Raw genomic sequence first — 15,384 nt, forward strand, 5'->3', positions numbered from 1 at the left:
TATCCTCCCTAACATGTGCGCCCACACGGGGACCCGGCCGAAGAAGCCGCCAGGGAAGTGATTGGGGAGCTCTTCCCCCTTGATGGCTCCTTTCCGTGGGACAAATTCGACGAGCTGTTTGATGACAAGCTCGAAGCTAAAGAGAAAGCCGCGGAGGAGAAAGCCAAGGAGGAGGTAAGGGTGAAGAAGGAGGAGGAGGTGGCTGCGGAGAAGACAGCTCTTGCTGAGAAGACTAGGGCGGCCAAGGAGGAAGCCGAGAGGATGAAGGCAGCTGAGGCTGAGGCTGCTAGGGAAGCTGAGGCTGAGGCTGCTGAAGCTGAGGCTGCCAAGACAGCTTCTGGGTCGTCCATCAAAGATGGCGTTGCTCATGCTGCTGATGGCAAGCAGCAACAGCATAGGGAGACGGGCGGTCGTTACCAGGCTCACCCGGCGTCTCGGATAGCTTCAGCTGTTCGGGGGCCAATTATTAAGCCTTTCCTCTCTGCCATCTTTTGGCGCTTCAACTGTCATGTCTGTAACCTTTTGCTTTTATTTTCCTTGTCTTTGTACAACTTTGGTAGGTTGTGTTGTGGCTTATCCCTATGGGGACGGCCGTCGTCTGTATTCTCCTCACTTGTAACCTGTTATCATTTTTAATAAGAGTTTGCTTATTTTGCCTTTGGCTTGGCCGAGGTCTTTTCTTGTCTTCGTCTGAGTTGTCTTCTTACGTTATTAATTGAGCGCTTCTTTTGTTTCCGCCTCGGCATGGCCGAGGCAGTTTATAGTGCGTATCTCAACTGTGTTTAACGTTTCTAAGGCATGTTGATCGCTTTCGCGAGTATCAACTGCGCTGGTAGTGACTGCCGTGGCGTTTACCTCTTGGAGTGACTGCTGCGGCGTCTACCTCTTGGAGTGACTGCTGCGGCGTCTACCTCTTGGGGTGACTGCCGTAGCGTCTACTTCTTGGGGTGACTGCGACGGCGCCTATTTCTTGATGGTGACTGCCGTGGCGTCTACCTCTTGGAGTGATTTAACTGCGGCGTCTACCTCTTGGGGTGACTGCCGTAGCGTCTACTTCTTGGGGTGACTGCGACGGCGCCTATTTCTTGATGGTGGCTTGCCGTAGCGTCTACCTCTTGGAGTGATTGTTGCGGCGTCTACCTCTTGGGGTGACCGTCGTAGCGTCTACTTCTTGGGGTGATATGACGGCGCCTATTTCTTGATGGTGACTGCCGTGGCGTCTACCTCTTGGAGTGATTTCTAGCTGCGGCGTCTACCTCTTGGGGTGATCGCCGTAGCGTCTACTTCTTGGGGTGACTGCGACGGCGCCTATTTCTTGATGGTGACTGCCGTGGCGTCTACCTCTTGGAGTGACTGCTGCGGCGTCTACCTCTTGGGGTGACTGCCGTAGCGTCTACTTCTTGGGGTGACTGCGACGGTGCCTATTTCTTGATGGTGACTATGGGGGGAAATGGACACTTTGATGGAAAACTTGACGGTTTCTTCAGTAGATATAAACATGCGTTGGGGTGCCCACAGTTGTCTTTGGCACCTCCGCCGCTATACAAAGTTTTTTTTTTTTTTTCGAGATTGTCAGTGTTCTAATGGCTCGTCAAAGGCACCCCCTTCATGTCTGTAAGTCGGTATGCTCCCGGCCTCAGCATTCTTGATGCTTGCACAGGTGAGTCTTGAGAAAGCGTCGGACCTGGGAATGCATTGTATCTGGAAGGACTTTAATTTGGCGATGTCAGCTTTTACCCTTTCCAGGTACTTTACCATCCCGTCGTCTCGAGCCTCATACTCTCTGATTTGGTTGGCCACCAATAGTGAATATATTTTCACCACGACATGCTCCGCCCCGGCAGCCCTGGCTAACTCGACTCCGTTTATCACCGCCTCGTATTCGGATTCGTTGTTTGAGGTTGAGAAGGTAAATTTCAAAGCGTGCTCAAACACGTCCCCGTTTGGGCTGGTGATAAGGATGCCGCTCCCGAGCCGTTCGCGTGGGGACCCGTCGGTACTTCCCATACACCGGGATGCGGTTCTTCTTGGTCGGTCGGGGTTCCTTCAACCACGCCGACGTTGGTATTCATCGGGTCGCCCGCCTGCTGTAAGGATGGGCTCTTTCCCTTCTCTGACCTCTTTGCCACTTTGAGGGATTGCATATTGCACCCTCTGGCGGATATCTGGGTGTTGACCACCTCGTCCTTCTCGTTCTTGGAGACGAGCTTATGCGCTTCCCCCCGGTCCGAGACATACATCAGTGTCAGGGCCCGGATGGACATCACTGCGTCGGCCTCGCTCAGAGTGACTCGGCCTATGAGAACGTTGTAGGCGGACGAGCCGTCAATGACCACGAACTCAGCTAGGACATTCTTAGCCGCATCTCCCTCGTCGAACATCACTGGCAATCTGATCAACCCTAGGGGTACCAGTAGGCCGGAAAAACCAGACAAATGGATTGGTGCAGGGGGCTCAAGTCTTCAACCTTCGGGCCGAGGTTGAGAAAGCACTCCCGAACATGATATTCGTGTAGGCGCCTGTGTCAATCAGGCACCTCTTGACCAGGTGGTTGGATATGTCCAAGTGGACTACAAGTGGGTCGCTGTGAGGGGCGATGACTCCCTCGTAGTCCTTCTTCCCAATAGTCATATCGGGGATGTTGGAAGCGGGGGTTGCTGTGTTGGGCACAAAGTTGATGGCCTGATATAGCTCATTCAGGTGCCGTTTGTGCCCATGAGCGGACCCACCGTTCTCGTTGACTCCGATGACAACATGGATTACTCATATTCGTTCAAAGACGGATTTCTTATTTGAACCGCCGGCATCAGTCTTTTGGCCTTTGGCAACATACTTGCCGAGGCTCCCCTTCCGGATCAGCTCTTCAATGGCATTCTTCAGATGCCGGCAGTTGTCAGTAAGGTGACCGGTGTGGCCGTGGTACTCACGATCGGCTCGTGTCACCGTCCCCCTTCGGCTTGGGGGGCCTTTCCCACTTCTGGCCCTCGTTCTTGCTCAGGGCGAAGGCCTCGGCGGCAGATACGACCAGGGGGGTGTGGCCGCTGAACCGTTTCTGGTAGTACGGTCCTGAACTCCCCCCGGCGCCCGCCGAGTTCTGCTTCCTGGCAGATCTGTCAGACCGCGACCTATTATTGTCACGGCGTCCTTCGTCCGGGTTGTCCTCCCGGCGGCTCTTTCTCTCTGAGTGCTCGGCCTCGCTGGGGCCTACCCAGGTTTTGTGGTAGTCCTCCACCTTTATGGCCTGGTCGGCCATTTTCCTGGCGGAGTCTAGGTTCTGGCCGCCGCACTTGATGAGTTCATTTTTTAAGTCTCCCCTTGGGAGGCATTTCATCAGCGCGAAGGCCGCCAGTTCGGGGTTCAGCTCTCGGATCTGCTGAACCTTGGCGTCGAACCTCTTCACATAGCTTCGTAGAGATTCGCCCCCCTCCTGTTTGATAGTCAGGAGATCCGATGTCTCCATGGCCCTCCTCTTATTGCAAGAGTACTGGGCTAAGAAGGCATCCCTTAGGTCGGCGTAACAGTATACCGAGCCGTCGGGCAGCCCTTTGTACCAACTCTGAGCCATCCCATGAAAGGTCGTTGGGAAGACTCGGAACCAGACTTCATCGGGTTGTTCCCACACCGACATGTACGACTCAAAGGCCTCGGCATGGTCGGTGGGGTCGCTATCCCCTTTGTATGTGAACGCCGGCAACTTTAGCTTGGTTGGCACGGCGGTTTCAAGGACATAGGCACTGAGGGGCTGTCTGACCACGTGTCGAATGACACGCGGCGATCGGCTCCTCGCATTCCTAGTCCGGCTCCTCTCCTCGTAGCGGGAGGGGCTTCTCCTCCGACTATGGTAAGTCGGGCTTCTTCTCCGACTCTGACGAGTCGGACTTCTTTCGCTCCTCTGAGGCAGGCCTCGTCGGTGCTGCGGTGACACTGTCCTCCCGCGGGTGCGGGAAGGACTTAGGTCTACCACTAGCACTCTGGGCTCCTCCGGCGTCTTGACAGGACCGGCTTCTTCCAGTGCTCCGTTCAAGTTTCTTGGAGTCACATTCTGGGCCCTGGTCTCCTGGACGGGTGTCGCCGCTCTTGTCGGTGTGACAGTGTGAGCCGGCGTGCTACCAATTAGGTCCAGGAGTAGCTTCAGCTTAGCTGCATCAACCACATGTCCCATGATGGTGACCTGGTCGGCTTGCAGCGGTGTATCTTTTTCCTTTGGCATCCCGTTCGTCGTATCAGTGATACGGCCGGTGGGGGATTGCCCGATTTCGGAGTTGTGGAAAGTGTCGTCCTGGTAGAATTCATTTTCCACGAGTACCTTCTCTGGTTGTTTCGACATCTTCTTAGCTTTTTGGGTGGGTTTTTGTTTTTGAGTTTTTTTTTTTTTTTGTTTGGGAATGAATGTGACTAGCTTCTAGTATCTTTCCCCACAGACGGCGCCAATTGTTCCGGGTGTAATTCCAGAGCAGATATTTGTTACCACTCGTGCTTGTAGAATGACGTCTTTGGTTGAATCCTCCTTTCGGTCTCCTGAAACGATGAACAAACTGAGGGCTCGGCTTTGGATCGAGCGAACTCACTCCGACGCTCAAGTCAGTAAACTTAGAGAGATAAGTTGTTGTTACTTGGCGAAGTATATATTGTAGAGAGATAAGGAAGATATTACCAGATGAATAGTGATTCTTAGGTTAAATTGTGGATCCTTTCCTCAATGAGGGTTGAGGAGTATTTATAGACTTTCACCTTTTGTCACGTAGTGGCCAAGTGACCAAGTGGCTAGCAGGTGGAAAGACTGATCTACCCTCGGCCGAGGGACCCATGGCGGGCCGGCGGGCCTTGTTGACCCGCCGCCGAGGGGTCTTGGATATGAGTTCGCGGATGTGTGCCCCGGCTGGCTAGTTGTCCTAGCCGAGGCACAAGAGACTGGCCGACAGGCTGCGTCGGTTAGGCTGTCTAAGCCGTTGACTTGCTGTGAATATCTTTGACCTTGCTCAATATGTTGACTTGGTCAGCGGGTGCAGAATATGCCCCATCACTTACCATACGTCCATACTTATACTGAAGAATTTATAAAAATTATATTAATTTAATAAAATATATAAATTTGATTTTTCAATTATTTTTGTAATTTATTTAAAATATTTAAAATAATAATAATTTCTAATTATTCTTCAAATATAACATATAACATACTCCGTATAATATATAAGTATTAATATTGAATTAGTCAAGGCCTTTATTTAACTCATTAATTATTTATTCTACGAATAAAAACTTACATTTTCCAGATGCAAAAAAAAACTACATTTGTACAAGCTCATTTACAAACAGAACACTATTTAGTTACTCGTGCATGACGATTATAACTTTTATATACACAAATTATTAAAAAAAATGTTAATTTATTTGTATATACTCATATTCTAAAAAAATATTTTAATGTATTTGTATATACTCACATTCTCACGAGAAAACTAATGTTAAGAAATTAAAAATAACTTCTCAATTGCGAAGATACAATTAGTGATGAATCAATATTATAACCCGTACAACGTACGGGCACAAAATCTAGTTTATTGTAATTGAAACAACATTCACCCACCTCACATCCTTCCCCGGATAGTATTCGTTCTTGACAGAAAGATAAAGAAAATATTGGACTTGTAAAATCACCTCCAAACGGCGGAGGTGATGGATAGAGAGAGGTTGCAGAGCTACGTAATGATGAGATATAGTGAGTAATTTCACGAATCACTCTTTAAGTACTTGCGACTTTACCGCATTTACCATGGCCTCTGAACCTAACCAGAAACAAAACCTCAAGCGTCCTCTCGAGACATCAAGTGTTGGTAGCTCCACCGCGTCTCCTGATTCAAACTTGAAGGAAATCAATGTATATCTTCTGCAACAGACGAAATGTAACCTGCAGGGCGCTTCTTCTTCTTCTGCTTAGGCTCCCTCTGCCTGGGCTCCTCATTGGGCTGCTCCTCACTGTGCTGCTCCTCACTCCTTATTGGGCTGCCTGGGCTCCTCATTGGGCTCCTCCTCACTGTGTTGCTCCTCACTGGGCTGCCTGGGCTCCTCATTGGGCTGCCTAGGCCACGACGGCTCCTCACTGTGCTGCCTAGTGGGCCCCTCTTCTTCAAACATATTGACCTCTTCTTCATTATTCTGGTCTCTCAGGTTTTGAAATATTGATTTTTCAGAGCGAGGACTGTTGGCATCATTAATGAAAGAAGCCGAACGACGATTGGGGCTGCCGATCGTAATACGGAGGCTTATAGTTCGGGGATCAGATGTGACACCCTTGATATTTAGCGTTATCTAATTACCTAAACAAAAATTCACCAAACATACAAAAATCAAAAACATGTGACGATAATTCGTCGAGTAGCTCGAAATATGTTACCTTAAGCTAGAAAATGAGCAATTAATCCTCAAAACCGAAACCCTAACCACAAATAACCGCTATCCTCTACAATATACGAGTCCCCGAACTCGTCTTCCAATCCTTCACCTAAATAAACAATTAAAACACAAAAATAAACATCAAAACCGAAAATACCGAAATATAGTCTTAAAATAACTTAATGAAAATTGAAATTAGAACATACTAAGCATCAACAACCTGTCAATCGCATTTTATACAAACACGAAAGCCACAATTCAGTGGGGAGTAACTTCGAGTCCTCCCAGCCACGAATCGTCAAAATTAATGTAACATGTAGTGTAACATGTAAACAATTTGATAAACCATTTACTTATCATGTATTCTAACAAATGACCCCTAAACTGACCCAACTAACTATCATGTGAATCATATAACAAATTGTAATCCAAACTCTATCAACCATAGCCGGCTTGCATCTCACCTTCTATGATTCATAGAATCATCAAACAAGAAAGGGCAATATATCAAAGACAGGCATAAGTTCTTAGCACCGTCAATAGTCACTTTGTAACTCAAGTCTATACCACGAGGTAGGGAAGGTAATCGAACTGGTATCTTGGCTCAACGGTTACTATTAAGAAAACATGGCCAAGAGACAACACAACACTAGCCTAAAATCACAGGAGACCTAGACATGCGGATACACACCACCGCACCCAAGACTCACAACTTTTTTTAAAACAAAGTGAAGTGAGTACCCTAAGGACACCACCGAAGGGTCGGTTAGTACTTAAGCTGACCCCATACTATCAAAATTAGTACCTGAGGTCATGCCCCAACTTGGATAAACATCCACTAGTCAGGAACACAAAGGCTATCAAGCAGTGAACATATACTCGTCAGAGACTATAAAGACCTATCTATGATGAAGGCCGAAATACTCACCTAGGACCTAGTCACAGCTAGTCCCAGCTTGAATATTTTAGCCCACACCACCCAAAACTCACCACATAAGTCAAGTAAGGTGTCGTGCAAAGTTTGATTTTTTTTTTATTTGTAAAGTACAATATTAATAGTATTGATCTTAATCGTAATGGATTTGATCCCTTTTGCAAGGGAGACATGACTTGGCTGTAAGCTCACTACAAAAAGATAACATGAAGGTGATGGCCATGTATCAAATCAGATAAAGAAGGACTACAATGAATTTCTTAGTCGAGTTTGGTAATTTCTGGTATTGCTTTTCAGTCTGAATTTTTGCAACAACTAATCATTGTAATCTCTGATTTGGATCATTTCTTACTCGAGTTTTGGTGATTTCTGGAATTACTTTTCGTGATTAACTTCATCTTTTGAGATTTAGGTTTTTAATTTCTTCTTTTCAACTTAGAATTTCTAAAATCTACGCTGTACAGTGAGATTAACAATTTATAGTTTCTGATTTGAATTGTTACTTACTTAAGGTTTGGCAATTCTTTGGATTACTTTTCATTATAATTTTTTTTAAATAGAACCTGAAGTCACCAAATTGCTATTTAAGAAAGACATGGCAAGCTAAGAACCAACTATTAATGAGACTCAATAAACGTTTACTAAACAATAAAATAGGTAACAGAAATGGAAATTTAGAACATGTGGCGTTCAGCTTATCGCCATTCTTGGCTTCACCTTATAATTTTACCAAATAAGCCGGTTGCAGCTATCGTCAGATGAAGATGAGGATTCACGAGCTTGACGCCTTTGCTCCGTAAGCATTTCTTCGTACTGATCCTCAATGTGGCTTTCATATATCGCAATTATGTCGATCATTTCCTGCTCACCTGGTTGAGGGGCTACAACCTGCCCTCCACCAGCACAGAGATCGAAGATCACATTCAAGGTCAATACTGTCTTTAGCCTTTTAAAAAAGGCTACCACCTCTTCCTTTAGCTGGTCTAAAAGAGCTTGTTTCATCCGGACAATTCCTGTGAGAGAACAGTGAAGGTTGACCATAGATAATAATTGAGGAAACAAAATCAATAATTTCAGCATAGATTATATTTCTAGAAAAGGCACCAACGATACAAAAACATAAATACCGTCTGGGACAATGTCGCCTACAACTGGCGGTGTAATTTGGCTGGTATCCTCTAATATGAGAAGCCCGAGTCTTCCTAAGTTAGGATACTCCTGGGTTATTAGTTTTCAATCTTCAAATTGCGTCATGGGTCATTACTATGTTTAGTCGTCGAAACAGTCTTGGTGCATCTTCCACTATTGCATCGATTTTCCTCTGTATGTTATGGACTATACGTGCGTTTCTGGACATTTTCAATAGGGTGTGTTCTAGAATGGTTAAACAAAATAGTGAAAAAGATAGAATTAGATGTGAGCACGTTTGTGCCTAGTTGAAGCCTTGAGCAGTCTACTTATAGAGGGGTTGGGGTAGGTGGGTGAAATGAGTTCATTTTGAAAATAAGAAATATTAGGAGGGGCTCTTAGCTTGTACAATTACCCAATGTAAAGGCTAGCTGGAGGTCACCTAATCCTTCTTATGAAGGGCACTAATAATCGCACTCACTGTATAAGGAATCTTTTGACCCTATTTAAGTACACATGCCTATTGGGAGATTCCCATCCAAGCTAGCCCAGTCCAAAGTTTGGAGGTAAAGCAAAAGCATGAAGTGACTACACTCTGCAGGGTTATTTCACTGTTCTTTTCTACTGCACTCTCTGTATATATGTGACTAGCATACTTGACATACAAGAATTTGAGATAAAAAAAAGTTAGCAACGTATCGTAATTTGCTAAACTTTACTAAATACCGAAGCACAAAGGAAATAGATAGTGAGAACATGGCAGCTCTGCTGCTATACCGTTTACCTGCATCATGGTCAATGTGCTTGCACGCTCAACTAACCCTCTACGTGTTGTTCTTATGACTTGTGAGTGTGTCCAAAACAGGCTCACCGCCCTGGGCTATTTAGTGAAAAAAATTGTACCTTTATGGCGTGGCCAAGTTTTTTCAGGGAGGGTTCTCATTGAATTCGATTCGACCTATGCTCACTGTGAATCGGCGTTCAAACTTGAAAAGGTGTTTGAAAACAAGGGTCACGGTGGGCCTGATTGGATTCTAGACAGGGGAGGTCGGCAAGGTCCATACCTTTGGATCACAAGTTCGCTGGATGACGACTTCGTCCCGGAAGGGGTTGAGTATGTAACAGTCCCATCATCGACCACTCAAACAGCGAGAGTTCTTGCTTCTATAGATCAAGAAAATGCTTACAACAGACTTAACCTTAAGGGGGCAAAAAGTCCTACTTACCAACATAAATTCTAACATTCTATCATGTGAAAGCTATATAAATGTCTATTTACAGCATACAATCCCAACAGTTCCTCAATAAGTATTCAATACTAATTTCCAATCCTAACAATTATAACAATATAAAAGGCTTTAGGGGAAACTAGGGCCATTTCTACAAAATAAGAAGCTATTATAACAATATAAAAGGCTCTGATACCAACTGTGACACCCTTGATATTTAGCGTTATCTAATTACCTAAATGCGTAATTCTACAGAAAAACTGGTAGGATATGTTTGTAAATGGTTCAACTAGTCCAAAAACCTGCAATTTCAAAAAAAATTTCTAACTAAACCATTCACAACCAATTCCAACTCAAGAAGAGTGTCAAAAACCCTGCAACAACTGATAAACTAATTTACATACATAGCTTAAGACACGGAAATATAAAGATACAAACCAAAAATAGAAAGGTTTACTAATAAAATAGCCAAAACTAGGTCCAAGGTTCCTTGCTCACTAGCCGTCTGTGACCCCAACTAAGCATCAACAACCTGTCAATCGCATTTTATACAAACACGAAAGCCACAATTCAGTGGGGAGTAACTTCGAGTCCTCCCAGCCACGAATCGTCAAAATTAATGTAACATGTAGTGTAACATGTAAACAATTTGATAAACCATTTACTTATCATGTATTCTAACAAATGACCCCTAAACTGACCCAACTAACTATCATGTGAATCATATAACAAATTGTAATCCAAACTCTATCAACCATAGCCGGCTTGCATCTCACCTTCTATGATTCATAGAATCATCAAACAAGAAAGGGCAATATATCAAAGACAGGCATAAGTTCTTAGCACCGTCAATAGTCACTTTGTAACTCAAGTCTATACCACGAGGTAGGGAAGGTAATCGAACTGGTATCTTGGCTCAGCGGTTACTATTAAGAAAACATGGCCAAGAGACAACACAACCCTAGCCTAAAATCACAAGCAGACCTAGACATGCGGATACACACCACCGCACCCAAGACTCACAACTTTTTTTAAAACAAAGTGAAGTGAGTACCCTAAGGACACCACCGAAGGGTCGGTTAGTACTTAAGCTGACCCCATACTATCAAAATTAGTACCTGAGGTCATGCCCCAACTTGGATAAACATCCACTAGTCAGGAACACAAAGGCTATCAAGCAGTGAACATATACTCGTCAGAGACTATAAAGACCTATCTATGATGAAGGCCGAAATACTCACCTAGGACCTAGTCACAGCTAGTCCCAGCTTGAATATTTTAGCCCACACCACCCAAAACTCACCACATAAGTCAAGTAAGACACCCACTTAACCTTAAGGGGGCAAAAAGTCCTACTTACCAACATAAATTCTAACATTCTATCATGTGAAAGCTATATAAATGTCTATTTACAGCATACAATCCCAACAGTTCCTCAATAAGTATTCAATACTAATTTCCAATCCTAGCAATTATAACAATATAAAAGGCTTTAGGGGAAACTAGGGCCATTTCTACAAAATAAGAAGCTATTAAAATTCAACTAACTAAATAAGAAGCTATTTAAATTCAATTAACTACACATGTGAAATAGAGATATAATAAATGGCCTAAAACAAGAAAAAGGCCGATTATCTAATTCATTCAACCGAATTTTTACCCGCAACCCCAGCCCTGCGACAGGTACGGGTCAAATTGCGGCTGACCAATCACTCAATTAACTGACATCGCATCAGTCAAAGGGACTAAGGCTCAGTTTTCGGCACAATCAACAAAACATTACAATTATACCTATAAAATTCATACGACCCATTTCCAATTTCGTTTACCCAACGTTCAAACGAATTGTCATTTTTCCCCCGATACGCCCTTATTTCGAAATAAAAGATTTTACACGGTTTAAACTATTTTTAAACCTTTCAAAACTATCAAAATAAATACTTTTCTTCAAAATATAATATGTAACAGCTCAAGGTAACCTGCTAACGTGATATTGTCCGCTTTGGGAGACACAACCCCCTCACGGCTTTAAAACGCGTCACATTAGGAAGAGGTAGCCACATGATTATAAACCATGCTTCGTTCCCCTCTTCTACCGATGTGGGAAGGTCACCTTCCCTCCTCCCCAAAGGAGAAGGCAGGCGTCCTCGCGCCCACCGCACAGCCCCGGCTCGATACCAACCGTAATGTGACCCAGGTAACCTCGCTAACGTGATATTGTCCGCTTTGGGAGACACAACCCCCTCACGGCTTTAAAACGCGTCACATTAGGAAGAGGTAGCCACATGATTATAAACCATGCTTCGTTCCCCTCTTCTACCGATGTGGGAAGGTCACCTTCCAAAAACCTGTGACACCACTGTGACACCCTCAATAAGTATTCAATACTAATTTCTAATTCTAACAATAGTAACCATATTAAAGGCTTCAGGGGAAACTAGGGCCATTTCTACAATACAAGTCACTATTAAATTCAATAAGCTATACATGTGAACAAAAGCTTGATAAATGGCCTAAAACAAGAAAAAGGCCGATTATCTAATTCATTCAACCGAATTTTTACCCGCAACCCCACCCCGCGACAGTGCACGGTCAAATTGCGGCTGACCAATCACTCAATTAACTGAAATCGCATCAGTCAAAGGGACTAAGGCTCAGTTTTCGGCACAATCAACAAAACATTACAATTATAGCTATAAAATTCATTTCCATACTAACATGTAAACTTGTACTTACAAAAGGCATGAATTTGACTCATATTTTCATGTGAAATAAACTACTCAAATAACATTCACAAAATCATACAAGAAAACAAAGAATGTGACATAAACTTTTAAGAATGAATCGAAACTGGTAACTTGAAAGTATAAATGAAAGGTTATAAAAATAAAACTGAAATTGGAATCGGTAACCAAAACATTTAAAAGGTCACTTATCGTAAGAATCAAAATTCTTTCAAAAGTTTCAAATAAAATTTTCCGAAAACCGAACATTCTCATCAAAGGAACGGAAGTGCTCTCGTTGCGCATTCAAGAACATCACATTCCAAATCCAAGATAAGGTCAAAGGCAAATCATTTGTATAAATCAAAAATCAAAATACCTTCAAAAACATTAATGAAGAGTTTTCAAAAATATACGTCTCATTCATGGAACGGAATTGCCCTTGTCGTGCACACAAGAGCGCTAACTTTCCATGTCAAAGACAATTTTAAAACCGAAAATCACTCGTCAACAAGAGTAGAACAAGTTATTACGTTTCCAATAACTAGTTCTAACATCCGATCAACGTTAAAATCAAAATAAGAGAAAGGGAGACATATGTCCCTAAAATGTACGTGACATAAAAAGGGTTTAAGGGTCACAATGAAATAAAACCAGTCTAGGTCCCAAGGTTACTTTGCTCGCTAGCTCGTCCATGTACCCCATATATGCATCACCTACCTGTCATTCGCATTTTATACAAATACGAAAGCCACAGTCAGTGGGGAGTAACTCCGAGTTCTCCCAGCCACGAAATGTCATAATTAATATAACATGTAAACATAAGAATATGAATACGAATCACACTTATAGTGAAGTACCTTGTTTCTTGGAATAGCTTAGGATGAAGTGACACCCTCATTTATTGCGGAAAAGTAAACACGTAATACTACAGAAAAACTGACAGGATATGTTTGTAATAGGTTCAATTGGGTAAAAACCTGTAATTTTTAAAACCTGAACCTGTTATAAAGATATCCAAAAGGGAAGGTGTCAACATGCAAGGTCCAAAATATGAGAAGGGAAATGAGACAACAAGGAAACGCCAGATACTCATATCCCAAACATAACATCATCCTAAACGGTTCCGAAAACTTCCTAATAAAATAAATCTCAGAACCACGTTACTTCCAAGAATTTCCTCAAAACACCTATGTCACTTCTGCAAACCTAACCTATTTTTAAAGATTTGAAAATGAAAATTTGATTTAATTCCATATTTGTTCCTTGAGTAGAGACTTCTTTATCATGATTTTAATCGCTAAACCCGAGATTTCTTTAAATTTTATCCAATTTCTATTCACTTTGATCTAATCATGATGCCTTTGTTAAAGTTTAATATTATATTGAGGATTCTGTTGGGATTGTATGCTGTAAATAGACATTATAAGCCTTTCACAGGATAGAATGCTAGAATTTATGTTGATAAGTAGGACTTTTTGCCCTCTTAAGGTTAAGTGGGTGTCTTACTTGACTTGTGTGGTGAGTCTTGTGTGGTGTGGGCTAAAATATTCAAGCTGGGACTAGGTCCTAGGTGAGTATTTCGGCCTCCATCATAGATAGGTCTTTATAGTCTTTGACGAGTATATGTTCACTGCTTGATAGCCTTTGTATTCCTGACTAGTGGATGTTTATCCAAGTTGGGGCATGACCTCAGGTACTTATTTTGATAGTATGGGGTCAGCTTAAGTACTAGCCAACCCTTCGGTGGTGTCCTTAGGGTACTCACTTCACTTTGTTTTAAAAAAAAGGTTGTGGGTCTTGGGTGCGGTGGTGTGTATCCGCATGTCTAGGTCTGCGCAGATTTTAGGCTAGGGTTGTGTTGTCTCTTGGCCATGTTTTCTTAATAGTAACCGCTGAGCCAAGATACCGGTTCGATTACCTTCCCTACCTCGTGGTATTGACTTGAGTTACAAAGTGACTATTGACCGTACTAAGAACTTATGCCTGTCTTTGATATATTGCCCTTTCTTGTATGGTGATTCTATGAATCATAGAAGGTGAGATGCAAGCCGGCTATGGTTGATAGAGTTTGGATTCCTGGATGTTAAGTGATTCACATGATAGTGTAGTATGAGTCGGTCTAGTATTCGCATGCTTGGACTATGTGTTGTTATATTTTTGTTCACATGATAAGCACGATTGTCTAGCATCTATATGGTTATATTTTGAAGAAAAGTATTTATTTTGATAGTTTTGAAAGGTTTAAAAATAGTTTAAACCGTGTAAAATCTTTTATTTCGAAATAAGGGCGTATCGGGGGGAAAATGACAATTCGTTTGAACGTTGGGTAAACGAAATTGGAAATGGGTCGTATGAATACTCAATTTTATTGTAATCTCGTGTTTAAAAACTTTGGACTTGACGGAATTTGCATTTGACTTACGGATTTAATTATTATTGAAACGAGTCAAAAACCGACTCGTTAAAAATCCCGACTAAAAATTCCGCACGTACTTTTTCCTCCTTTCTTCTCTCACGCGTGACAGCCCCCTCCCCCTTTATTCTATTTTTCTGATTTTTGGCCTTCTTTATCCTTCCTTCATCTTCTTCCTTATTTCAAAACACATTTTCACAAAATTCAAGCTTATAATTGACACAATTCCTTCGTTTCTTGTCCGTTTTTCACAAATTCATCTGTTACCATCCATGTCCCAAAGTATCTCCTTTACTATTAATATAAGCACAATTTTACCGTTAACATATTTTTTTATTACTAGAATGATTCAACTCAAATTACTACCCCTTTTGTTACTTATTGTATTTTAATATTAATTATCCCGAAAAGACCAAGATTGTACGAAAACCCGCGAAACAAGCACGGACCGACCCGGCCCAACCCCAAGACCAGCCGGGCGCCAGGGCTCTGCCACTTTGCTGCTGCCGGGCCCATTGCCGCGCACCATTTCTTCTTTTTTTTTTTCATTTTTATACA

General features: G+C 42.9%; 1 long non-coding RNA gene across 1 annotated transcript in view; it reads right to left on the reverse strand.

The window, feature by feature from the left end:
• Positions 1-10,164: 10,164 nt before the first annotated feature.
• The window catches only part of LOC141598464 (uncharacterized), a 162,048-nt gene continuing 156,828 nt past the window's right edge, over positions 10,165-15,384 (reverse strand). Inside the window, exon 3 of the long non-coding RNA XR_012523534.1 lies at positions 10,165-10,219. This is a non-coding gene — a long non-coding RNA (uncharacterized LOC141598464). The remainder of the gene's footprint in view (positions 10,220-15,384) is intronic.

Source organism: Silene latifolia, chromosome 1, assembly GCF_048544455.1.
Source record: "Silene latifolia isolate original U9 population chromosome 1, ASM4854445v1, whole genome shotgun sequence".
In the NCBI taxonomy this organism is placed as follows: domain Eukaryota; kingdom Viridiplantae; phylum Streptophyta; class Magnoliopsida; order Caryophyllales; family Caryophyllaceae; genus Silene; species Silene latifolia.